Source organism: Hyperolius riggenbachi, chromosome 12, assembly GCF_040937935.1.
Source record: "Hyperolius riggenbachi isolate aHypRig1 chromosome 12, aHypRig1.pri, whole genome shotgun sequence".
NCBI lineage: Eukaryota > Metazoa > Chordata > Amphibia > Anura > Hyperoliidae > Hyperolius > Hyperolius riggenbachi.
The window spans coordinates 79863875-79888555 of NC_090657.1; the positions used below are offsets into that span (position 1 = coordinate 79863875).

Here is a 24681-nt window from a genome sequence, read left to right on the forward strand (position 1 = left end):
AAGTGAAAAATGGTGAAAAAGTGCAAAAAAGGTGAAAAACGTGAAAAACGGTGAAAAAAAGTGAAAAATGGTGAAAAACGTGAAAAATGGTGAAAAAGGTGAAAAAAGTGAAAAACGTGAAAAATGGTGAAAAAGTGGGAAAAAGGTGAGAACGTGAAAAATGGTGAATATCGGTGAAAAAAGTGAAAAAAGGTGAAAAAGTGAAAAATGGTGAAAAAGTTAAAAAAAGGTGAAAAAGGTGAAAAAAGGTGAAAAGTGAAAAATGGTGAAAAAAGTGAAAAAAGGTGAAAAAAGAAAAAAGTGAAAAAGTGAAAAATGGTGAAAAAGTGAAAAATGGTGAAAAAGTTAAAAAAAAAGGTGAAAAAGGTGAAAAAAGGTGAAATAGTGAATAACGGTGAAAAAAGTGAAAAATGGTGAAAAAGTGAAAAAAAGGTGAAAAATGTGTAAAATGGTGAAAAACGTGAAAAATGGTGAAAAAGTGAAAAACGGTGAAAAAAGTGATAAATGGTGAAAAAAGTGAAAAATAGTGAATAACGGTGAAAAACGTGAAAAATGGTGAAAACCGTGAAAAAAAGGTGAAAAATGTGTAAAATGGTGAAAAACGTGAAAAATGGTGAAAAAGTGAAAAACGGTGAAAAAAGTGAACAATGGTGAAAAAAGTGAAAAATTGTGAAAAACGTGAAAAGGTGAAAAAGTGAAAAATGGTGAAAAAAGTGAAAAAAGTGAAAAATGGTGAAAAAGTGCAAAAAAGGTGAAAAACGTGAAAAACGGTGAAAAAAAGTGAAAAATGGTGAAAAACGTGAAAAATGGTGAAAAAGGTGAAAAAAGTGAAAAACGTGAAAAATGGTGAAAAAGTGGGAAAAAGGTGAGAACGTGAAAAATGGTGAAATAGTGAATATCGGTGAAAAAAGTGAAAAAAGGTGAAAAAGTGAAAAATGGTGAAAAAGTTAAAAAAAGGTGAAAAAGGTGAAAAAAGGTGAAAAAGTGAAAAATGGTGAAAAAGTGAAAAAAAGTGAAAAAGTGAAAAATGGTGAAAAAGTGAAAAATGGGGAAAAAGTGAAAAAAGGTGAAAAACGTGAAAAATGGTGAAAAAGTGAATAATGGGGAAAAAAAGTGAAAAATGGTGAAAAAAGTGAAAAATGGTGAAAAAGTGGAAAAAAGTGAAAAATGGTGAAAAACGTGAAAAATGGTGGAAAAGTGGAAAAAAGGTGAAAAAAGGTGAAAAACGGTGAAAAAAGTAAAAATGGTGAAAAAGTGAAAAATGGTAAAAAATGGTGAAAAATGGTGAAACCGTGAAAAATGGTGAAAAAGTAAAAAAATGGTGAAAAAAGTGAAAAAGGTGAAAATGGTGAAAAAGTGGAAAAAAGGTGAAAAAAGGTGAAAATGGTGAAAAAGTGGAAAAAAAGGTGAAAATAGGTGAAAAACGGTGAAAAAAGTGAAAAATGGTGAAAACGTGAAAAATGGTGAAAAAAGTGAAAAACGCTGAAAAAAGTGAAAAAGGTGAAAAAAGTGGAAAAGGTGAAAAAAGTGAAAAATGGTGAAAAAAGTGAAAAACGGTGAAAAAAGTGAAAAAAAGTGAAAAAGTGAAAAAAAAGTGAAAAATGGTGAAAAAGTGAAAAATGGTGAAAAAAGTGAAAAACGGTGAAAAAAGTGAAAAAGTGAAAAATGGTGAAAAAGTGGAAAAAGGTGAAAAAAGTGAAAAAAGGTGAAAAATGTGAAAAATGGTGAAAACGTGAAAGTGGTGAAAAAGTGAAAAACGGTGAAAAAAAGTGAAAAATGGTGAAAAAAGTGAAAAAAGGTGAAAAAAGTGAAAAATGGTGAAAAAGTGGAAAAAAGTGAAAAATGGTGAAAACGTGAAAAATGGTGAAAAAGTGAAAAACGGTGAAAAAAAAGTGAAAACGGTGAAAAAAGTGAAAAAGTGGAAAAAGGTGAAAAAGTGGAAAAATGGTGAAAAACGTGAAAAATGGTGAAAAAGTAAAAAAATGGTGAAAAAAGTGAAAAAAGGTAAAAAAGGTGAAAATGGTGAAAAAGTGGAAAAAAGGTGAAAATAGGTGAAAAACGGTGAAAAAAGTGAAAAATGGTGAAAACGTGAAAAATGGTGAAAAAAGTGAAAAACGCTGAAAAAAGTGAAAAAGGTGAAAAAAGTGGAAAAGGTGAAAAAAAGTGAAAAATGGTGAAAAAAGTGAAAAACGGTGAAAAAAGTGAAAAAAAGTGAAAAAGTGAAAAAAAAAGTGAAAAACGGTGAAAAAAATGAAAAAACGGTGAAAAAGTGGCAAAAAAAGGTGGAAAAGGTGAAAAAAGGTGAAAAACGTGAAAAAGGTGAAAAAAGTGAAAAACGGTGAAAAATGGTGAAAAAAGTGAAAAATGGTGAAAAAGTGGAAAAAAGGTGAAAAACGTGAAAAATGGTGAAAAAGTGAAAAATGGTGAAAAAAGTGAAAAACGGTGAAAAAGTGAAGAATGGTGAAAAAAGTTAAAAAAAAGTGAAAAAGTGAAAAAAGGGGAAAAAAGGTGAAAAAGGTGAAAAAAGGTGAAAAACGTGAAAAAAAGGTGAAAAAAGTGAAAACGGTGAAAAATTGTGAAAAAGTGGATAAAAGGTGAAAAATGTTAAAAATGGTGAAATAGTGAATAACGGTGAAAAAAGTGAAAAATGGTGAAAAATGGTGAAAAAAGTGAAAAAAGGTGAAAAACGTGAAAAATGGTGAAAAAGTGAAAAATGGTGAAAAAAATGAAAAAAGGTGAAAAAAGTGAAAAATGGTGAAAAAGTGGAAAAAGGTGAAAAATGGTGAAAAACGTGAAAAATGGTGAAAAAGTGAAAAACGGTGAAAAAAGTGAAAAACGAAGAAAGAAGTGAAAAAAGGTGAAAAAGTGGAAAATGGTGAAAACCGTGAAAAATGGTGAAAAAGTGAAAAATGGTGAAAAAGTGGAAAGCCAGTACTGTCAAGTGTTTTCTCTTTCCGCGGTAATGAGAATAGGTGCATACATGCAGCATGTCCCCAGTTGATTACTTGTTGATGGCACAATAATCAACCACTCAACATTCCACTCATACACACCTCATTTTAAAAGCACACAAAAGATCGATATCGGCTAGGTAGTGTGGCCGAGCGGTCTAAGGCGCTGGATTTAGGCTCCAGTCTCTTTGGAGGCGTGGGTTCAAATCCCACCACTGCCAGTCTACAACTTCTATCTTGCCCCGCAGGCCTCTTGTGGATCTACTACGTCCCTTCATCAACAACAATAAAGCTCAAAAGCTTTTCCTCCATCAGCTTGCACAACAACATGAATGAGGCTTTCCCAGCACCACACTTTCTTTCACCGCTACAAAGGAATACAGTTTAGAAAAAAAAGTGCTTACAATGGCTTAAGACCTTTACATGCACTTTTCCACTGGATTCTGACAATGTGCCACTGGCTGTGGAGGACCTTTTGACAGCAACAGTGGCAACAGATAGGACTTTCTACAAAGTAAACAGGGCAAAGATCTCATAGGCAACTGTTTCCTCTCAATTGTAGGTGAATGGGATTTTAGGTATACGTGCAATAGCATCTATTCCAGTGCTACGGGCTACATTGTACATTGTACGTAAGTGGACAATTGTGATTTTTTTTAGACAGGTGACATTACTTTTGCATAAAAGCTGATACATTAACTACGTGGGCAGTTAGGGGTTCAAGAGGATGTCTTTTATTGTACGCTAGGCCAAAGCAGGTTTTCTCAACCAGGGTTCCCTGGAAGCCCAAGCTTCCTTCAGGACTTTTCAGGGGTTCCCTGGCATTTTCCCCACTTGCCCCAGTAAGGTCGGTTTCCTTGAGATGCAAAAATTATTTGAAGGCTTCCTCCAGGGTCTCATAATGGGAATACACCATGAGATTTTTTGGCAGATAGTTGGTTCGATAGATAATTTAATGCATATCCGATCTGATTTTCGATCGGAAAATTGATCGGAAAAGCGATCGGACAGTAGGTGCTGCACTCAGTGGTATCAGAGCAATGGAACACAAGTCAGTACTGTTATGCGTTCTTCCTTATGGAACTGAGAATGGCTGCCAACATGCAGCATATCCCCAGATGATAACCTGTTGATGGCACAGTAATTAACCGCTTAACCTTTGACTCTTGAAAAACGTGTGTTAAAGCACGCAAGAGTAGACATCCGCAGGGTAGTGTGGCCGAGCGGTCTAAGGTGCTGGATTAAGGCTCCAGTCTCCTCGGAGGCATGGGTTCAAATCCCACCACTGCCAACCTTTAACTTCTCGCTTGCTTGACAAGGATATACTATGTAGGAAAGATAAGGCCTTAGCTCCTCTGGCTTTAACACTTGCTCAAATACTTGTCCAAGCTTATACATCAGGGCCACTTGAGGAGCTTATCTTGGTCAGAAAAGGTTACATTTGAGAAGACTAATCCATTGATTCTGCTGTGGCATAGAGTGCTTTACCTGCACTTTCCTAGGTGCTGTCATCAGAGGCATAGAACCAAAGCCAGTACTGTCAAGTGTTTTCTCTTTCCGCGGTATTGAGAATAGGTGCATACATGCAGCATGTCCCCAGTTGATTACTTGTTGATGGCACAATAATCAACCACTCAACATTCCACTCATACACACCTCATTTTAAAAGCACATAAAAGAGCGATATCGGCAAGGTAGTGTGGCCGAGCGGTCTAAGGCGCTGGATTTAGGCTCCAGTCTCTTTGGAGGCGTGGGTTCAAATCCCACCACTGCCAGTCTACAACTTCTATCTTGCCTCGCAGGCCTCTTGTGGATCTACTACGTCCCTTCATCAACAACAAGAAAGCTCAAATACTTCTCTTTTCCTCCATCAGCTTGCACAACAACATGAATGAGGCTTTCCCAGCACCACACTTTCTTTCACCGCTACAAAGGAATACAGTTTAGAAAAAAAAAGTGCTTACAATGGCTTAAGACCTTTACATGCACTTTTCCACTGGATTCTGACAATGTGCCACAGCTCATAACTCCTGGCTGTGGAGGACCTTTTGACAGCAACAGTGGCAACAGATAGGACTTTCTACAAAGTAAACAGGGCAAAGATCTCATTTAGATGACTGAGGTGAGAGCTGCCCCTATTACCCAATAGTAGGCAACTGTTTCCTCTCAATTGTAGGTGAATGGGATTTTAGGTATACGTGCAATAGCAGTGCTACGGGCTACATTGTACATTGTACGTAAGTGGACAATTGTGATTTTTTTTAGACAGGTGACATTACTTTTGCATAAAAGCTGATACATTAACTACGTGGGCAGTTAGGGGTTCAAGAGGATGTCTTTTATTGTACGCTAGGCCAAAGCAGGTTTTCTCAACCAGGGTTCCCTGGAAGCCCAAGCTTCCTTCAGGACTTTTCAGGGGTTCCCTGGCATTTTCCCCACTTGCCCCAGTAAGGTCGGTTTCCTTGAGATGCAAAAATTATTTGAAGGCTTCCTCCAGGGTCTCATGATGGGAATACACCATGAGATTTTTTGGCAGATAGTTGGTTCGATAGATAATTTAATGCATATCCGATCTGATTTTCGATCGGAAAATTGATCGGAAAAGCGATCGGACAGTAGGTGCTGCACTCAGTGGTATCAGAGCAATGGAACACAAGTCAGTACTGTTATGCGTTCTTCCTTATGGAACTGAGAATGGCTGCCAACATGCAGCATATCCCCAGATGATAACCTGTTGATGGCACAGTAATTAACCGCTTAACCTTTGACTCTTGAAAAACGTGTCTTAAAGCACGCAAGAGTAGAAATTCGCAGGGTAGTGTGGCCGAGCGGTCTAAGGCGCTGGAGTAAGGCTCCAGTCTCCTTGGAGGTGTGGGTTCAAATCCCACCACTGCCAATCTTTAATTTCTCGCTTGCTTGACAAGGATATACTATGTAGGAAAGATAAGGCCTTAGCTCCTCTGGCTTTAACACTTGCTCAAATACTTGTCCAAGCTTATACATCAGGGCCACTTGAGGAGCTTATCTTGGTCAGAAAAGGTTACATTTGAGAAGACTAATCCATTGATTCTGCTGTGGCATAGAGTGCTTTACCTGCACTTTCCTAGGTGCTGTCATCAGAGGCATAGAACCAAAGCCAGTACTGTCAAGTGTTTTCTCTTTCCGCGGTATTGAGAATAGGTGCATACATGCAGCATGTCCCCAGTTGATTACTTGTCGATGGCACAATAATCAACCACTCAACATTCCACTCATACACACCTCATTTTAAAAGCACATAAAAAATCAATATCGGCAAGGTAGTGTGGCCGAGCGGTCTAAGGCGCTGGATTTAGGCTCCAGTCTCTTTGGAGGCGTGGGTTCAAATCCCACCACTGCCAGTCTACAACTTCTATCTTGCCTCGCAGGCCTCTTGTGGATCTACTACGTCCCTTCATCAACAACAAGAAAGCTCAAATACTTCTTTTTTCCTCCATCAGCTTGCACAACAACATGAATGAGGCTTTCCCAGCACCACACTTTCTTTCACCGCTACAAAGGAATACAGTTTAGAAAAAAAAAGTGCTTACAATGGCTTAAGACCTTTACATGCACTTTTCCACTGGATTCTGACAATGTGCCACAGCTCATAACTCCTGGCTGTGGAGGACCTTTTGACAGCAACAGTGGCAACAGATAGGACTTTCTACAAAGTAAACAGGGCAAAGATCTCATTTAGATGACTGAGGTGAGAGCTGCCCCTATTACCCAATAGTAGGCAACTGTTTCCTCTCAATTTTAGGTGAATGGGATTTTAGGTATACGTGCAATAGCATCTATTCCAGTGCTACAGGCTACATTGTACATTGTACGTAAGTGGACAATTGTGATTTTTTTAGACAGGTGACATTACTTTTGCATAAAAGCTGATACATTAACTACGTGGGCAGTTATGGGTTCAAGAGGATGTCTTTTATTGTACGCTAGGCCAAAGCAGGTTTTCTCAACCAGGGTTCCCTGGAAGACCAAGCTTCCTTCAGGACTTTTCAGGGGTTCCCTGGCATTTTCCCCACTTGCCCCAGTAAGGTCGGTTTCCTTGAGATGCAAAAATTATTTAAAGGCTACCTCCAGGGTCTCATGATGGGAATACACCATGAGATTTTTTGGCAGATAGTTGGTTCGATAGATAATTTAATGCATATCCGATCTGATTTTCGATCGGAAAATTGATCGGAAAAGCGATCCGACAGTAGGTGCTGCACTCAGTGGTATCAGAGCAATGGAACACAAGTCAGTACTGTTATGCGTTCTTCCTTATGGAACTGAGAATGGCTGCCAACATGCAGCATATCCCCAGATGATAACCTGTTGATGGCACAGTAATTAACTGCTTAACCTTTGACTCTTGAAAAACGTGTCTTTAAGCACGCAAGAGTAGACATCCGCAGGTTAGTGTGGCCGAGCGGTCTAAGGCGCTGGATTAAGGCTCCAGTCTCCTCGGAGGTGTGGGTTCAAATCCCACCACTGCCAACCTTTAACTTCTCTCTTGCTTGACAAGGATATACTATGTAGGAAAGATAGGGCCTTAGCTCCTCTGGCTTTAACACTTGCTCAAATACTTGTCCAAGCTTATACATCAGGGCCACTTGAGGAGCTTATCTTGGTCAGAAAAGGTTACATTTGAGAAGACTAATCCATTGATTCTGCTGTGGCATAGAGTGCTTTACCTGCACTTTCCTAGGTGCTGTCATCAGAGGCATAGAACCAAAGCCAGTACTGTCAAGTGTTTTCTCTTTCCGCGGTAATGAGAATAGGTGCATACATGCAGCATGTCCCCAGTTGATTACTTGTTGATGGCACAATAATCAACCACTCAACATTCCACTCATACACACCTCATTTTAAAAGCACATAAAAGAGCGATATTGGCAAGGTAGTGTGGCCGAGCGGTCTAAGGCGCTGGATTTAGGCTCCAGTCTCTTTGGAGGCGTGGGTTCAAATCCCACCACTGCCAGTCTACAACTTCTATCTTGCCTCGCAGGCCTCTTGTGGATCTACTACGTCCCTTCATCAACAACAAGAAAGCTCAAATACTTCTCTTTTCCTCCATCAGCTTGCACAACAACATGAATGAGGCTTTCCCAGCACCACACTTTCTTTCACCGCTACAAAGGAATACAGTTTAGAAAAAAAAGTGCTTACAATGGCTTAAGACCTTTACATGCACTTTTCCACTGGATTCTGACAATGTGCCACAGCTCATAACTCCTGGCTGTGGAGGACCTTTTGACAGCAACAGTGGCAACAGATAGGACTTTCTACAAAGTAAACAGGGCAAAGATCTCATTTAGATGACTGAGGTGAGAGCTGCCCCTATTACCCAATAGTAGGCAACTGTTTCCTCTCAATTGTAGGTGAATGGGATTTTAGGTATACGTGCAATAGCATCTATTCCAGTGCTACGGGCTACATTGTACATTGTACGTAAGTGGACAATTGTGATTTTTTTAGACAGGTGACATTACTTTTGCATAAAAGCTGATACATTAACTACGTGGGCAGTTAGGGGTTCAAGAGGATGTCTTTTATTGTACGCTAGGCCAAAGCAGGTTTTCTCAACCAGGGTTCCCTGGAAGCCCAAGCTTCCTTCAGGACTTTTCAGGGGTTCCCTGGCATTTTCCCCACTTGCCCCAGTAAGGTCGGTTTCCTTGAGATGCAAAAATTATTTGAAGGCTTCCTCCAGGGTCTCATGATGGGAATACACCATGAGATTTTTTGGCAGATAGTTGGTTCGATAGATAATTTAATGCATATCCGATCTGATTTTCGATCGGAAAATTGATCGGAAAAGCGATCGGACAGTAGGTGCTGCACTCAGTGGTATCAGAGCAATGGAACACAAGTCAGTACTGTTATGCGTTCTTCCTTATGGAACTGAGAATGGCTGCCAACATGCAGCATATCCCCAGATGATAACCTGTTGATGGCACAGTAATTAACCGCTTAACCTTTGACTCTTGAAAAACGTGTCTTAAAGCACGCAAGAGTAGAAATTCGCAGGGTAGTGTGGCCGAGCGGTCTAAGGCGCTGGATTAAGGCTCCAGTCTCCTTGGAGGTGTGGGTTCAAATCCCACCACCTTTAATTTCTCGCTTGCTTGACAAGGATATACTATGTAGGAAAGATAAGGCCTTAGCTCCTCTGGCTTTAACACTTGCTCAAATACTTGTCCAAGCTTATACATCAGGGCCACTTGAGGAGCTTATCTTGGTCAGAAAGGTTGCTTTTGACCTAGCTCCCGGACTTCCAGTAGAGGGTGTACTTGCTGTTTCCTTGAAGCCGACTTTGAAGCACTTTTTTGGGCACCATTTGAACTTGAGGTCCCTGCTTGGCTTGGGCCTAGCAGGGGCCTTGCCTGTGCTAACCGGCCGCTCCAGCCATGGAGCGGCCGGCTCATACCCCCCCTACTGCTTCAACTTACCTGGGGGATGCCCCTGGCCAAGTGGATCCGGTGACTTGGTTCAGGGAGGTAAAATTGAGGATGGAGCTGGTGGAAGACCTAGGAAAAAAGTACAAGACTATAAAGTACAGGTTTGGGGCATCCTGGAGGAAAGAAATGTCCCACACGAATGAGGACCTAGTCCAGCTAAAGAAAGAGATAAGGATGCAAAAAGACATCTTACACAGCCTGGAGTACATTGGAGGGCCCCTAGCGGAAAACTACCAACACAGGCGGCGTTTCCGCAAAATGCTGGGCCCGGATCCTGAAATCGATACAAGCAGTGAGGATAATGAGGAAGATGAGGAGTGCATGGTTGTGGAATCTAGTAGCACACCAGTGGAGGCGCCTGACTGGATCAAGAAGGAAAAAGGTGAGGGGGATAAAGTACCTAGCTCTGCGGTGGGTGCCCGGGAGGGTGTGGGTAGTGCCTGCCTTGCTTCCCCTGCCGCCGGAGGTCCGGGCGGTATAGCTGCCGCTGGGGCCCCTGGAGTGGTAGTGGGTGGTGGGGTGAGTGCTGCCAGCACCAAGGCTGCAAAAGCTGTGCCCCCTGCTATGTTATCTAGCGGTGGGGTTGATGGGGCTGTGATGGCCTCCCCGGGTGCCCGCACAGAATCTCCCCCTGCTCCCCTGGATGCTGCTAGTAGGGCTTTACCCGGTCCTCTGGTGGTGTCTGGGGATGCTGCGGGGGGTGAGAAGTGCGCCCAGAGTTTTAGGGAAAGTCCCTCAGAGCCTACCTGTGTTTCCAGTGCGGAGGTCCGTAATGGCGCCGACAGCGCTATCCCTATGAGCCAAGATGGCGCCGAGACGCCAAACACTGTTGATGAGACGCCGGAGGAACATTCGGCCCGCCTACCGGAAGTGATGTGCGGAGCTGAGGCGGCCAATCAGCCGCATGGGAAAGCGGCAAGCGTTCCCCACGCGGCCATCCATACGCATGACGCCATTGAAACAGGCGTTCATGACGCGGCCAGGGGGACGCATGGAAAAAGTCCTGATGCGGCCAGTAAGCCGCATCAACATGCGGAGGATGCGGAAGATGTGACCAAGCGTATGGAAGGAGGTGGGTGCAATGCGGCCGAAGATCCGCATCACCACACACAGTCTGCAGCCAATCCAGACGGAATTTCGTATTACAACACGGAAACTGGGGCCGATGGAGTGCAAGTGGGAGTATCTCATGCAGCCAGTGCAGCGCACCTGAGTGCAGGAGTGGGAGCCTGTGGATTACAAAAAGATGCGGACAATGCATCAGAAAATGTGTCTTTAAGCCCTGCCAAGCAAGGGGTGACCCTGGAGGAGAAGGGGGGATCCCTGAAAAGTCTGGCTCTAGCACTGGCGAATCTGGGGAGGATTTTCAAGCCCCAATTGGTGGACAGGACTCTCCTGTGGGCGGTGCCAGGCGTAAGAAGACGGGTGAGAAACCAGCTATTTCTAAAGTTTCTTCTAAAAAAGTAAAAAAAGGAAAAAATAAGTTAAAGAGACCCTGTATTGTTGTGACGGGTGGGGAAAGGGTGAAGAAAAAGTCTGAGGGTAACATAGTGGAAAAAGTTGAATTGCCCTCAATGGAGGTAGAAAACACAAATGTGGAAAAAGATGCAAATATAAATGTGATTGTGGGCGGTGCCCAAAAAGTTCATCAAACTGATGTTGTTGATGGAGAACCTGTGTTGCTTGTTGGTGGCTCGAACGGGAGTGCCGGGGTGGAGTTAAGTCTGCAGGGGGGAAGGGACAAAGATGCAGATGAGACTCTTCCTGACACTTCCGTCACAGATCTCACTTCAAGCTCAATAGTAACAACAAAGGTTTCGTCTCGTTTCCCTAACGATAGTGATACAGAAAGGGCTTCTGTCCTTTATAGGGAAATTAATGGTGAAATAATAATGATCAAAGATGGTCAAGTGAGTCATGGGTTGGATCATTTGTTTGGCGATAGCTTTCACTCCCTTTCTGGAGGTGACAACTCAGACTCAGATGAAGGTTGGAGAAAGAAAAAAGTAAAAAAAAAGCATGTAGAGCCTCCGCCTATTGTAGTGGAAGACTTAATAACAGAATTCCGTACAATGGACTGTATCTACAGGCTAGAGAAAGAGCGCCTGGTGGTGATAGAAGGCCATTCAGGCGAAACTAAGATTTTTTCTGTGGAACCTGGGGGGGACTTCAAAGGTCTCTATCTAGTGGGCAAAGGTGACCCAAATTGTGGATGCCAGATTGAATTTCGGGCCAATGGCAAGAAATTTTTGGTAGAAAACGAGATCATCAAGAGATTTGATTATACTGGCAAAGTAGAGTTCAGCGAAACCATTTTTGGTCTGGGTCCCAATGCCCCTAGGTATGAGGCCCCCCCCCCCCGTGTCCCCTGTGGTTGCCTCGGTGCCTGATGAGGCGCCTGGTGACAGTTCGGCTGGAGCTGAGGTTGGTGGAGTGTCTGCTGGGTCTGGGTTGCCTGGGTTGGAGAGCGTGACCAGGGTAGGTTTTGATTTTCCTGCCCTGGGCCATGCCTCCAACCCGGGAGCCCTTGCCTCCATGGCGGCCTCGGCTCAGGGGACATCCGCTGCCCGGCCCCGGTCATATTCTCGTGCAGTGCGAAGTGCCGCTTCTGGGAGGAGAGTTCTAGCTCCCCTGGAGCTGGAGTCTGAGACATTTGTCCCTGGCAGGAGGAACGTGGTCAGACTTAAATGGGAACATGATTCTGCCATTCCTAACAAAAAAGAGTTTGTCCGGTTCCTCCTGGATCTGGGGACAAAGCCATGTGACTTAAACGCGATTCTAGCTCCAGGGGATCCCCCCCAGTATTATGATGTGAGCTTTTTGTCGCTGCACGGGATGGAGGCCTTCCTGGAGGAGAGACTGAAGGTGTCAGTTAACAACCAGTGGCACGGTTTCTCAGTCTTTCCTCTATCCCGGCAGTCATTGGAAAAAAAAGCTCACATCGTAGTGCAAAATGAGAGCATCCCTGTGAGAGACTTGATGTCCTGGGTTCAGCATTACGCTGACGTGATGGCCCCTCCGCAGCGAGTCCTGGATGACCTGGGGATTTGGTGGGGGGAATATGAGGTGGCGATAAAGCTCCATACTAAGGAGGGACTCGTCACCCATATTCCCCGATCCGCCCTTATAGGGCGTGACAAAATTATTACTTATTATCCCGGTCAGCCCAGGACCTGCAATAGATGTGGAAAGCGGGGCCATCTCGCCAGTAACTGCCCCGATCCCAGGTGTAGCAGGTGCCAGGAGTTCGGGCATTCCTCAGGTAGTTGCCGCCGAATCAAGTGCAATTTTTGTTTTGAATACGGTCACCCGTATACGGAATGCCCGATCTCCTGGGCAACTATGCCTGAGGATCTCAGGAGAGCCATGTTGGTCCGTATGGACGAGGAGAATCAGCTCGTCCCCCTGCCAATTCCCAGTGTGTCTGTCCAGCCTGTATCAGCTCCTATTGTTTCCGAGTCTGTTACTGTTCCTTTTTCTGTTGTCTCTCCCGCCGCTTCTCCTCGTCCAGTTAGGACTAAGGTGGCCCCTGAGGGGCAGTCTCAGCTCAGGAGGTCTGGTCGTCTCAGGGATGCTGCTCATGGGGGGGAAGGCTCTTCTCCCAAGGCACAACGCATAAGGCCCCCAAGGTCAGTTAAAGTCAAGAGGGCTCTTAAACCCTCTGGTCCTGGTTACCCCTTTGCCCCTCCATCCTCGGCCCCTCCCTCCCTTGCTCCTCAGGAGCCTGTTCCCCTTTTGTCCTCCGATCCCCTTTCCTCGTCCCCTCCTCCCTCTGCTCCCCCCCCTCCCCCTCCTGATGACACAGTCATCCCCCCCCCTCCTCCCCCTCCTGATGATTCAATCATCACTTCCCCCCCCCCTCCTCCTCCCCCCCCTCCTGATGACATTGTCATCACCTCTCCTCCCCCTCCTCCTGATGACACTGCTTCCCCATCCCCTACTGATGGCAGTGTTGCTGTTGCTCCTAGTCCAGTCTCGCTCTCCCTGTTTTCAGGTAGTTGTCTCCAGCCAAAGGGCAAGGAGGACCTAAACGAGGAGGAGAAAGCGTTCTTGGAAGAACGATTAAAAACCAGGAGAACAAGTAAGGGACCCAAATCTGGGCCCCTACAAAGAAGGGCCACTCAGAAAAATTGGGCAGTCCTGGTTCAAAGGCGTAATGAAGTCAAACTTGCCAACAGATTTGACTTGTTGGCTGGTAAGCCTTTGTCCTCGGAAGAGGAAGATATGGTGATTGGCAATCCTGCCACTGTCTGAAGGGGTATTGTCTTTTGTGTTCTCGTTTTTTGTTCCTTGTAATGTTGTGTTTTTGCTTTCATTTTTATTGTCTTTGTTCAAAGGAGTATGAAGGGAAACCTCAATCACTCTAATGGCTGCTCCCTCACCACTAATGTTGGCAACGATCAACGTTGCTAGCATCAAAACCCCCAGAGCTCGAAAATTGGCGTTCACAATTCTGGCCAGCCTGGAGGCTGACATCATTTTCCTACAGGAGACCAGGCTCACCTCTACGGCTGACCTCTGGTTAGCCGAGAGGGACTGGGTGTCCGGTCAGAGTTTCTGGTCTCTTGCGGGAGAGCCTGGAAGTGGTGTAGCGGTCCTTTTTAGGACCGACATGGTAACATGCCGGCGAGTTATTGAAGTGGAGATGGGAAGGTGTCTGGTTTTGGACGTCTGTGTGAAAGGGCAGGACCTCAGGCTTATCAACGCCTATGCTCACCCCTCAATTAAGGGGGAGAGGAAGCGCCTTTTCACACAGATCAGGCCATTCTTTTTTTCAGCTTGTCCTGTGATCCTGGGTGGTGATTTTAACACCGTCACTAGGGCCAAGGACAGGGCGAGTGCCCGGGTCCGGATAAGCGGTGATGGTAAGTTTTTAGATAGAATAGTTAAAGATGCTGATCTGGTGGATGTACACATTCGACATTCACCAGGTCTCACGGGTTTCACTTTTTATAGCGGTAGCAGTAGATCTAGAATAGATAGGTTTTTTGTTTCGGAGAATCTCATCACTTCGGCCCCCAAGCTGTTGGCGGTGGAATTCTCTGATCACCTTATTCTATCGGTGTGTTTGAATGCTCTAGACGCTCCTCCCAGAGGTAGGGGTATCTGGAGAATGAATTCGGCCCTGCTGCTGGAAAGTGACGTGAGACGATCCTTTGAGGAGTTTTTTCAGGCACAGGTCACCATCCTGGACTGTTTCAACAATAGGTCTGAGTGGTGGGAGGAAGTCAAAAAACGTGCTGCCAGATTCTTCAAGGGTCTAGCTGTCCGTAAAAATATTGATAGAGATTTTGCTTACCAACAACTGAGGGAGAGATTAAACATTCTGGTCTCTGAGGGCGGAGATCCGGGGGAGATCTCTGAGGTCAAACTCCGCCTCAAGCAGTTGCAGTACGACCGGTTGGCTTCTTTGACTCTGGAGAGGGATCATGGTAAGTACCACTCGCCTGACCCTTACCAGAGTTTCAAACAAAGTTCAGCGCTTAGGACGGTCCATGGTCTCAGGGATGGTTCGGGATCTCTGGCAAAGTCCAGGTCGGAGATCTTGTCCATCGCTAGAGATTTTTATGCTAAACTGCTTGGGGAGAAGCCCCTTGACCAGACAAGAATGGATGATTTCTTGGCTTCCATACCAGGTCTGAAAGAATTTGATGTTTCTGGTATTGATTTGACCACTGAGATCACCGTGGATGAAGTAGCGAGGGCCATTGATGGTCTCGCGCCTAAAAAGACCCCGGGTCCGGATGGACTGACGGCTGAGTTTTACAAGGCCTTCAAATCCATCCTGGCCCCTAAATTGGCCGGTGCTTTTAACGACTGCCTTGCCGAGGGTCAATTACCACCCTCCATGAGGCAATCTGCGGTTATCTTGTTGTCAAAAGGTCGTAATCCTGAGATGATTGAGAATTGGCGTCCCATCAGCCTTCTCAATGTCGACAGGAAGATCTTGGCAAAAATTTTATTCTGGCGCTTGTCCCAGGTAACGGATGTGCTTTCCCGCCACCAGCACTGCTCGGTTTCAGGTAGGAGTACTTTCTCAGCACTGTTAGCTGTCCGGGAAGTTCTGGAACGGTGCAGGGCTGAGGGCTGGGGAAAGTTTTTGCTAACATTGGACCAGTCGAAGGCCTTTGATCGAGTCAACCATAAGTACCTATGGCGGCTACTTAGTGTGTACGGCTTGCAGGGGAGGTTTATCAATTGGCTACAGACTTTGTATAAAGAGGCTGAGAGTTTCATGCTCATCAACGGATGGATCGGCCAGCCTTTTGAGGTGAGCTCGGGGGTCCGCCAGGGGTGTCCGCTGAGTTCTCTACTGTACGTATTTGCCATCGACCCCTTCGTGAGAAGGTTAGAGGGCAGTGCGCTCAGTGGGGTTCCTGTGGGCATCTCTGGTGTCTCGCCTCTGAAGGTGGTGGCTTATGCCGATGATGTAACAGTTGTGATCTCGAAGGCGGAAGAGGCGTTGGTGGTGGCCGAAGAGATCGCTCTGTACTCGTCGGCATCTGGTTCAAAAGTGAATCCGGATAAGTGCGAAACTTTCTGGTTGGGCAAAGAAGGAGAATCCTTTGCACTTCCAGGCTCCTTTCCCGTGCCTCAGGACGAAATCAAGATCTTAGGCATCAAATTTGGCCCAGGCGATTACGGCCTGCGAAATTGGGAGAGCAAGCTGAAAGATGTCGACACTAAAGTGGCTCGTTGGAAGGGTTGGCGTTTAACCCTCAGGGAAAGGGTTGACTTGATTAAAACCTATCTGGTGCCGATAATGGTATACGTTAGCTACGTTGCAATTTTGCCAGCATCCCTGTACACCAGGATTAACGCTCTGTTTTTCCTGATGTTATGGGGAAACAGAACGAACCCTGTACGTAGGAACATCACTTACAGAACCAGGCGGGAGGGTGGCTTAGGAATGGTCAACCCGATCGTCTTTTTCTCCCTGATGTTCATTAAGTTCAATCTTGGTAGTTTGTTTGCAGGGAGCCCGCCTACTTGGGTAAGCTTCTTTCAGATCTGGTGTGAGCCTTTCCTCAGGGATTGGTTGAGCGGTGGCTCAGTGAAGAAACTGAATGCACGTCATGGCTACCTTCCGGCCTATGTTTTGCCTTGCATGAAGAAACTGCGGCAGTGGGGATTGGGAGTGGAGGACATCAGGTCGGTCGACAGGAAAGTCCTGTTGGCTAGAGTGGTGGACTCTCATTTCCATGACCCATTGGCCTTGAAGGATTGCCCAGGCCCGATTTTGAAGGAGGGTTTGCGGTTACTTAATTCACCGCGCGTTCCGAACAAATTCTGGGACATCGCCTGGCTAACTTTCCAGGGCAAACTGTATGTTGGAGGGAACATGTGGGGTCGGAGACCAGAAGTTCGTGTCTGTCCTCGACAGGAGTGTTCCGTTGAGGAGGACATGGAACACTTTCTGATCACATGCCCCTTCAATGTAGAGGTGTATAAACAGGTGGGTGGGGTCCTAGGTATCCCATTTCTGGAGCATCTGAGTTATGCTGAGTGGGCATATGGAGCTTTTAACCAACGCCAGGGCTTTGATTTGTGCACTTTATACATAGTTAGCCTAGTGGTTAGGAGACACGTTTGGTTGGCACGGTGTGACGTAGCGATTAGGCAGAAAATCTCGCCGGTTCAGGTGGTGGTGAACGGTATTCTCGGTGAGGTTGGGAAGATCCGGTTCTTGGAGAAGAAGAAGCTGGGGAGAGGAGCTTGGATTCTGGCTTGGCAGAATATCAAGCCTCCTTGACCTGGTGGACTCTTCTCCAGGGTGTTGCTTTACTATTCTCCCTCTTGCACCCTAGATTTTTTGAGTTTTGTGATTCTTTTTTGAAGTCTGGCCGCAGACACAAAGGAGATATCCCTTTGTGCTTCTTCTATATATTGTTGGTAGCGGTGATGTTTTGTCTCGTTAATTAATTTTATTTCTTGTCTTGACTCAACGTTGTCTATAGTCTTCTGTTTTTCCTTTGGGCGTAAAAGACCCATTGTATGACTGTGTGGTATGAGTGGTGTATTGTAGGTGATGTCATCTTTTTTTTTTTTTGGTGGTAGTGTATGTTATGTGTTTTTTCTTTTCTTTATTTATTTTTAGTACGTTGAATAAATGATGTAATGTAGGTGTTGTTTTCCGTTTTTGTATGGAAGTGGCTGATTGATACTCCTTCAACAGTAATATCTCATATGAGAATGATTTATGAGTTATGTGTTTATATCTTGTTTTGGGTATTTCCCTTGCATTATATGTTTTTCTGATGTAAATACTGTAAATAGAGTTATTGCTTGATGAAATCAAGTATAAAACAGGATGTTTAATGTTGTATATAGGATCTTTTGGAGGAAAAATCTCTTGTATAATTTTGCTTTCAGATATGCATATTTTTTAATTTATTTATTGCCTATAATGTATGCTATATGATCCTGTCTTTTATAATAAAATATCTTGAGGAGCTTATCTTGGTCAGAAAAGGTTACATTTGAGAAGACTAATCCATTGATTCTGCTGTGGCATAGAGTGCTTTACCTGCACTTTCCTAGGTGCTGTCATCAGAGGCATAGAACCAAAGCCAGTACTGTCAAGTGTTTTCTCTTTCCGCGGTAATGAGAATAGGTGCATACATGCAGCATGTCCCCAGTTGATTACTTGTTGATGGCACAATAATGAACCACTCAACATTCCACTCATACAAACCTCATTTTAAAAGCACACAAAAGACCGATATCGGCAAGGTAGTGTGGCCGAGCGGTCTAATGCGCTGGATTTAGGCTCCAGTCTCTTTAGAGGCGTGGGTTCAAATCCCACCACTGCCAGTCTACAACTTCTATCTTGCCTCACAGGCCTCTTGTGGATCTCCTACGTCCCTTCATCAACAACAAGAAAGCTCAAATACTTCTCTTTTCCTCCATCAGCTTGCACAACAACATGAATGAGGCGTACCCAGCACCACACTTTCTTTCACCGCTACAAAGGAATACAGTTTAGAAAAAAAAAGTGCTTAAAATGGCTTAAGACCTTTACATGCACTTTTCCACTGGATTCTGACAATGTGCCACAGCTCATAACTCCTGGCTGTGGAGGACCTTTTGACAGCAACAGTGGCAACAGATAGGACTTTCTACAAAGTAAACAGGGCAAAGATCTCATTTAGATTACTGAGGTGAGATCTGCCCCTATTACCCAATAGTAGGCAAATGTTTCCTCTCAATTGTAGGTGAACGGCATTTTAGGTATACGTGCAATAGCATCTATTCCAGTGCTACGGGCTACATTGTACATTGTACGTAAGTGGACAATTGTGATTTTTTTAGACAGGTGACATTACTTTTGCATAAAAGCTGATACATTAACTACGTGGGCAGTTAGGGGTTTGAGAGGATGTCTTTTATTGTACGCCAGGCCAAAGCAGGTTTTCTCAACCAGGGTTCCCTGGAAGCCCAAGCTTCCTTCAGGACTTTTCAGGGGTTCCCTGGCATTTTCCCCACTTGCCCCAGTAAGGTCGGTTTCCTTGAGATGCAAAAATTATTTGAAGGCTTCCTCCAGGGTCTCATGATGGGAATACACCATGAGATTTTTTGGCAGATAGTTGGTTCGATAGATAATTTAATGCATATCCGATCTGATTTTCGATCGGAAAATCGATCGGAAAAGCGATCGGACAGTAGGTGCTGCACTCAGTGGTATCAGAGCAATGGAACAAAAGTCAGTACTGTTATGCGTTCTTCCTTATGGAACTGAGAATGGCTGCCAACATGCAGCATATCCCCAGATGATAACCTGTTGACGGCACAGTAATTAACCGCTTAACCTTTGACTCTTGAAAAACGTGTCTTAAAGCACGCAAGAGTAGACATCCGCAGGGTAGTGTGGCCGAGCGGTCTAAGGTGCTGGATTAAGGCTCCAGTCTCCTCGGAGGCGTGGGTTCAAATCCCACCACTGCCAGCCTTTAACTTCGCGCTTGCTTGACAAGGATGTACTATGTAGGAAAGATAAGGCCTCAGCTCCTCTGGTTTTAACACTTGCTCAAATACTTGTCCAAGCTTATACATCAGGGCCACTTGAGGAGCTTATCTTGGTCAGAAATTAATGGATTAGTCTTCTCAAATGTAACATTTGAGAAGACTAATCCATTGATTCTGCTGTGGCATAGAGTGCTTTACCTGCACTTTCCTAGGTGCTGTCATCAGAGGCATAGAACCAAAGCCAGTACTGTCAAGTGTTTTCTCTTTCCGCGGTAATGAGAATAGGTGCATACATGCAGCATGTCCCCAGTTGATTACTTGTTGATGGCACAATAATGAACCACTCAACATTCCACTCATACAAACCTCATTTTAAAAGCACACAAAAGATCGATATCGGCAAGGTAGTGTGGCTGAGTGGTCTAAGGTGCTGGATTTAGGCTCCAGTCTCTTTGGAGGCGTGGGTTCAAATGCCAGTCTGCAACTTCTATCTTGCCTCACAGGCCTCTTGTGGATCTCCTACGTCCCTTCATCAACAACAAGAAAGCTCAAATACTTCTCTTTTCCTCCATCAGCTTGCACAACAACATGAATGAGGCGTACCCAGCACCACACTTTCTTTCACCGCTACAAAGGAATACAGTTTAGAAAAAAAAAGTGCTTAAAATGGCTTAAGACCTTTACATGCACTTTTCCACTGGATTCTGACAATGTGCTACAGCTGTGGAGGACCTTTTGACAGCAACAGTGGCAACAGATAGGACTTTCTACAAAGTAAACGGCAAAGATCTCATTTAGATTACTGAGGTGAGATCTGCCCCTATTACCCAATAGTAGGCAAATGTTTCCTCTCAATTGTAGGTGAATGGCATTTTAGGTATACGTGCAATAGCATCTATTCCAGTGCTACGGGCTACATTGTACATTGTACGTAAGTGGACAATTGTGATTTTTTTAGACAGGTGACATTACTTTTGCATAAAAGCTGATACATTAACTACGTGGGCAGTTAGGGGTTTGAGAGGATGTCTTTTATTGTACGCCAGGCCAAAGCAGGTTTTCTCAACCAGGGTTCCCTGGAAGCCCAAGCTTCCTTCAGGACTTTTCAGGGGTTCCCTGGCATTTTCCCCACTTGCCCCAGTAAGGTCGGTTTCCTTGAGATGCAAAAATTATTTGAAGGCTTCCTCCAGGGTCTCATGATGGGAATACACCATGAGATTTTTTGGCAGATAGTTGGTTCGATAGATAATTTAATGCATATCCGATCTGATTTTCGATCGGAAAATCGATCGGGAAAAGCGATCGGACAGTAGGTGCTGCACTCAGTGGTATCAGAGCAATGGAACAAAAGTCAGTACTGTTATGCGTTCTTCCTTATGGAACTGAGAATGGCTGCCAACATGCAGCATATCCCCAGATGATAACCTGTTGACGGCACAGTAATTAACCGCTTAACCTTTGACTCTTGAAAAACGTGTCTTAAAGCACGCAAGAGTAGACATCCGCAGGGTAGTGTGGCCGAGCGGTCTAAGGTGCTGGATTAAGGCTCCAGTCTCCTCGGAGGCGTGGGTTCAAATCCCACCACTGCCAGCCTTTAACTTCTCGCTTGCTTGACAAGGATGTACTATGTAGGAAAGATAAGGCCTCAGCTCCTCTGGTTTTAACACTTGCTCAAATACTTGTCCAAGCTTATACATCAGGGCCACTTGAGGAGCTTATCTTGGTCAGAAAGGTTGCTTTTGACCTAGCTCCCGGACTTCCAGTAGAGGGTGTACTTGCTGTTTCCTTGAAGCCGACTTTGAAGCACTTTTTTGGGCACCATTTGAACTTGAGGTCCCTGCTTGGCTTGGGCCTAGCAGGGGCCTTGCCTGTGCTAACCGGCCGCTCCAGCCATGGAGCGGCCGGCTCATACCCCCCCTACTGCTTCAACTTACCTGGGGGATGCCCCTGGCCAAGTGGATCCGGTGACTTGGTTCAGGGAGGTAAAATTGAGGATGGAGCTGGTGGAAGACCTAGGAAAAAAGTACAAGACTATAAAGTACAGGTTTGGGGCATCCTGGAGGAAAGAAATGTCCCACACGAATGAGGACCTAGTCCAGCTAAAGAAAGAGATAAGGATGCAAAAAGACATCTTACACAGCCTGGAGTACATTGGAGGGCCCCTAGCGGAAAACTACCAACACAGGCGGCGTTTCCGCAAAATGCTGGGCCCGGATCCTGAAATCGATACAAGCAGTGAGGATAATGAGGAAGATGAGGAGTGCATGGTTGTGGAATCTAGTAGCACACCAGTGGAGGCGCCTGACTGGATCAAGAAGGAAAAAGGTGAGGGGGATAAAGTACCTAGCTCTGCGGTGGGTGCCCGGGAGGGTGTGGGTAGTGCCTGCCTTGCTTCCCCTGCCGCCGGAGGTCCGGGCGGTATAGCTGCCGCTGGGGCCCCTGGAGTGGTAGTGGGTGGTGGGGTGAGTGCTGCCAGCACCAAGGCTGCAAAAGCTGTGCCCCCTGCTATGTTATCTAGCGGTGGGGTTGATGGGGCTGTGATGGCCTCCCCGGGTGCCCGCACAGAATCTCCCCCTGCTCCCCTGGATGCTGCTAGTAGGGCTTTACCCGGTCCTCTGGTGGTGTCTGGGGATGCTGCGGGGGGTGAGAAGTGCGCCCAGAGTTTTAGGGAAAGTCCCTCAGAGCCTACCTGTGTTTCCAGTGCGGAGGTCCGTAATGGCGCCGACAGCGCTATCCCTATAAGCCAAGATGGCGCCGAGACGCCAAACACTGTTGATGAGACGCCGGAGGAACTTTCGGCCCGCCTACCGGAAGTGATGTGCGGAGCTGAGGCGGCCAATCAGCCGCATGGGAAAGCGGCAAGCGTTCCCCACGCGGCCATCCATACGCATGACGCCATTGAAACAGGCGTTCATGACGCGGCCAGGGGGACGCATGGAAAAAGTCCTGATGCGGCCAGTAAGCCGCATCAACATGCGGAGGATGCGGAAGATGTGACCAAGCGTATGGAAGGAGGTGGGTGCAATGCGGCCGGAGATCCGCATCACCACACACAGTCTGCAGCCAATCCAGACGGAATTTCGTATTACAACACGGAAACTGGGGCCGATGGAGTACAAGTGGGAGTATCTCATGCAGCCAGTGCAGCGCACCTGAGTGCAGGAGTGGGAGCCTGTGGATTACAAAAAGATGCGGACAATGCATCAGAAAATGTGTCTTTAAGCCCTGCCAAGCAAGGGGTGACCCTGGAGGAGAAGGGGGGGATCCCTGAAAAGTCTGGCTCTAGCACTGGCGAATCTGGGGAGGATTTTCAAGCCCCAATTGGTGGACAGGACTCTCCTGTGGGCGGTGCCAGGCGTAAGAAGACGGGTGAGAAACCAGCTATTTCTAAAGTTTCTTCCAAAAAAGTAAAAAAAGGAAAAAATAAGTTAAAGAGACCCTGTATTGTTGTGACGGGTGGGGGAAGGGTGAAGAAAAAGTCTGAGGGTAACATAGTGGAAAAAGTTGAATTGCCCTCAATGGAGGTAGAAAACACAAATGTGGAAAAAGATGCAAATATAAATGTGATTGTGGGCGGTGCCCAAAAAGTTCATCAAACTGATGTTGTTGATGGAGAACCTGTGTTGCTTGTTGGTGGCTCGAACGGGAGTGCCGGGGTGGAGTTAAGTCTGCAGGGGGGAAGGGACAAAGATGCAGATGAGACTCTTCCTGACACTTCCGTCACTGATCTCACTTCAAGCTCAATAGTAACAACAAAGGTTTCGTCTCGTTTCCCTAACGATAGTGATACAGAAAGGGCTTCTGTCCTTTATAGGGAAATTAATGGTGAAATAATAATGATCAAAGATGGTCAAGTGAGTCATGGGTTGGATCCTTTGTTTGGCGATAGCTTTCACTCCCTTTCTGGAGGTGACGATTCAGATGAAGGTTGGAGAAAGAAAAAAGTTAAAAAAAAGCATGTAGAGCCTCCGCCTATTGTAGTGGAAGACTTAATAACAGAATTCCGTACAATGGACTGTATCTACAGGCTAGAGAAAGAGCGCCTGGTGGTGATAGAAGGCCATTCAGGCGAAACTAAGATTTTTTCTGTGGAACCTGGGGGGGACTTCAAAGGTCTCTATCTAGTGGGCAAAGGTGACCCAAATTGTGGATGCCAGATTGAATTTCGGGCCAATGGCAAGAAATTTTTGGTAGAAAACGAGATCATCAAGAGATTTGATTATACTGGCAAAGTAGAGTTCAGCGAAACCATTTTTGGTCTGGGTCCCAATGCCCCTAGGTATGAGGCCCCCCCCCCCCCCCCGTGTCCCCTGTGGTTGCCTCGGTGCCTGATGAGGCGCCTGGTGACAGTTCGGCTGGAGCTGAGGTTGGTGGAGTGTCTGCTGGGTCTGGGTTGCCTGGGTTGGAGAGCGTGACCAGGGTAGGTTTTGATTTTCCTGCCCTGGGCCCTGCCTCCAACCCGGGAGCCCTTGCCTCCATGGCGGCCTCGGCTCAGGGGACATCCGCTGCCCGGCCCCGGTCATATTCTCGTGCAGTGCAAAGTGCCGCTTCTGGGAGGAGAGTTCTAGCTCCCCTGGAGCTGGAGTCTGAGACATTTGTCCCTGGCAGGAGGAACGTGGTCAGACTTAAATGGGAACATGATTCTGCCATTCCTAACAAAAAAGAGTTTGTCCGGTTCCTCCTGGATCTGGGGACAAAGCCATGTGACTTAAACGCGATTCTAGCTCCAGGGGATCCCCCCCAGTATTATGATGTGAGCTTTTTGTCGCTGCACGGGATGGAGGCCTTCCTGGAGGAGAGACTGAAGGTGTCAGTTAACAACCAGTGGCACGGTTTCTCAGTCTTTCCTCTATCCCGGCAGTCATTGGAAAAAAAAGCTCACATCGTAGTGCAAAATGAGAGCATCCCTGTGAGAGACTTGATGTCCTGGGTTCAGCATTACGCTGACGTGATGGCCCCTCCGCAGCGAGTCCTGGATGACCTGGGGATTTGGTGGGGGGAATATGAGGTGGCGATAAAGCTCCATACTAAGGAGGGACTCGTCACCCATATTCCCCGATCCGCCCTTATAGGGCGTGACAAAATTATTACTTATTATCCCGGTCAGCCCAGGACCTGCAATAGATGTGGAAAGCGGGGCCATCTCGCCAGTAACTGCCCCGATCCCAGGTGTAGCAGGTGCCAGGAGTTCGGGCATTCCTCAGGTAGTTGCCGCCGAATCAAGTGCAATTTTTGTTTTGAATACGGTCACCCGTATACGGAATGCCCAATCTCCTGGGCAACTATGCCTGAGGATCTCA

At 46.0% G+C, this 24681-nt stretch overlaps 11 non-coding genes across 11 annotated transcripts; all 11 read left to right on the forward strand.

Moving 5' to 3' along the window:
- Positions 1-3090: 3090 nt before the first annotated feature.
- Positions 3091-3172, forward strand: TRNAL-UAG (transfer RNA leucine (anticodon UAG)). The gene has a single exon. It is a non-coding gene; the product is annotated as a tRNA-Leu (tRNA).
- A 988-nt stretch (positions 3173-4160) lies between these two features.
- Positions 4161-4242, forward strand: TRNAL-AAG (transfer RNA leucine (anticodon AAG)). Its single transcript has one exon. It is a non-coding gene; the product is annotated as a tRNA-Leu (tRNA).
- A 402-nt stretch (positions 4243-4644) lies between these two features.
- Positions 4645-4726, forward strand: TRNAL-UAG (transfer RNA leucine (anticodon UAG)). The gene has a single exon. It is a non-coding gene; the product is annotated as a tRNA-Leu (tRNA).
- A 1039-nt stretch (positions 4727-5765) lies between these two features.
- On the forward strand, positions 5766-5847 carry TRNAL-AAG (transfer RNA leucine (anticodon AAG)). The gene has a single exon. It is a non-coding gene; the product is annotated as a tRNA-Leu (tRNA).
- Positions 5848-6249: 402 nt separating this feature from the next.
- TRNAL-UAG (transfer RNA leucine (anticodon UAG)) lies at positions 6250-6331 on the forward strand. The gene has a single exon. It is a non-coding gene; the product is annotated as a tRNA-Leu (tRNA).
- A 1046-nt stretch (positions 6332-7377) lies between these two features.
- Positions 7378-7460, forward strand: TRNAL-AAG (transfer RNA leucine (anticodon AAG)). The gene has a single exon. It is a non-coding gene; the product is annotated as a tRNA-Leu (tRNA).
- Positions 7461-7862: 402 nt separating this feature from the next.
- TRNAL-UAG (transfer RNA leucine (anticodon UAG)) lies at positions 7863-7944 on the forward strand. The gene has a single exon. It is a non-coding gene; the product is annotated as a tRNA-Leu (tRNA).
- Positions 7945-8990: 1046 nt separating this feature from the next.
- On the forward strand, positions 8991-9072 carry TRNAL-AAG (transfer RNA leucine (anticodon AAG)). Its single transcript has one exon. It is a non-coding gene; the product is annotated as a tRNA-Leu (tRNA).
- A 9078-nt stretch (positions 9073-18150) lies between these two features.
- TRNAL-UAG (transfer RNA leucine (anticodon UAG)) lies at positions 18151-18232 on the forward strand. Its single transcript has one exon. It is a non-coding gene; the product is annotated as a tRNA-Leu (tRNA).
- Positions 18233-19279: 1047 nt separating this feature from the next.
- Positions 19280-19361, forward strand: TRNAL-AAG (transfer RNA leucine (anticodon AAG)). Its single transcript has one exon. It is a non-coding gene; the product is annotated as a tRNA-Leu (tRNA).
- Positions 19362-20889: 1528 nt separating this feature from the next.
- Positions 20890-20971, forward strand: TRNAL-AAG (transfer RNA leucine (anticodon AAG)). Its single transcript has one exon. It is a non-coding gene; the product is annotated as a tRNA-Leu (tRNA).
- Positions 20972-24681: the final 3710 nt, after the last annotated feature.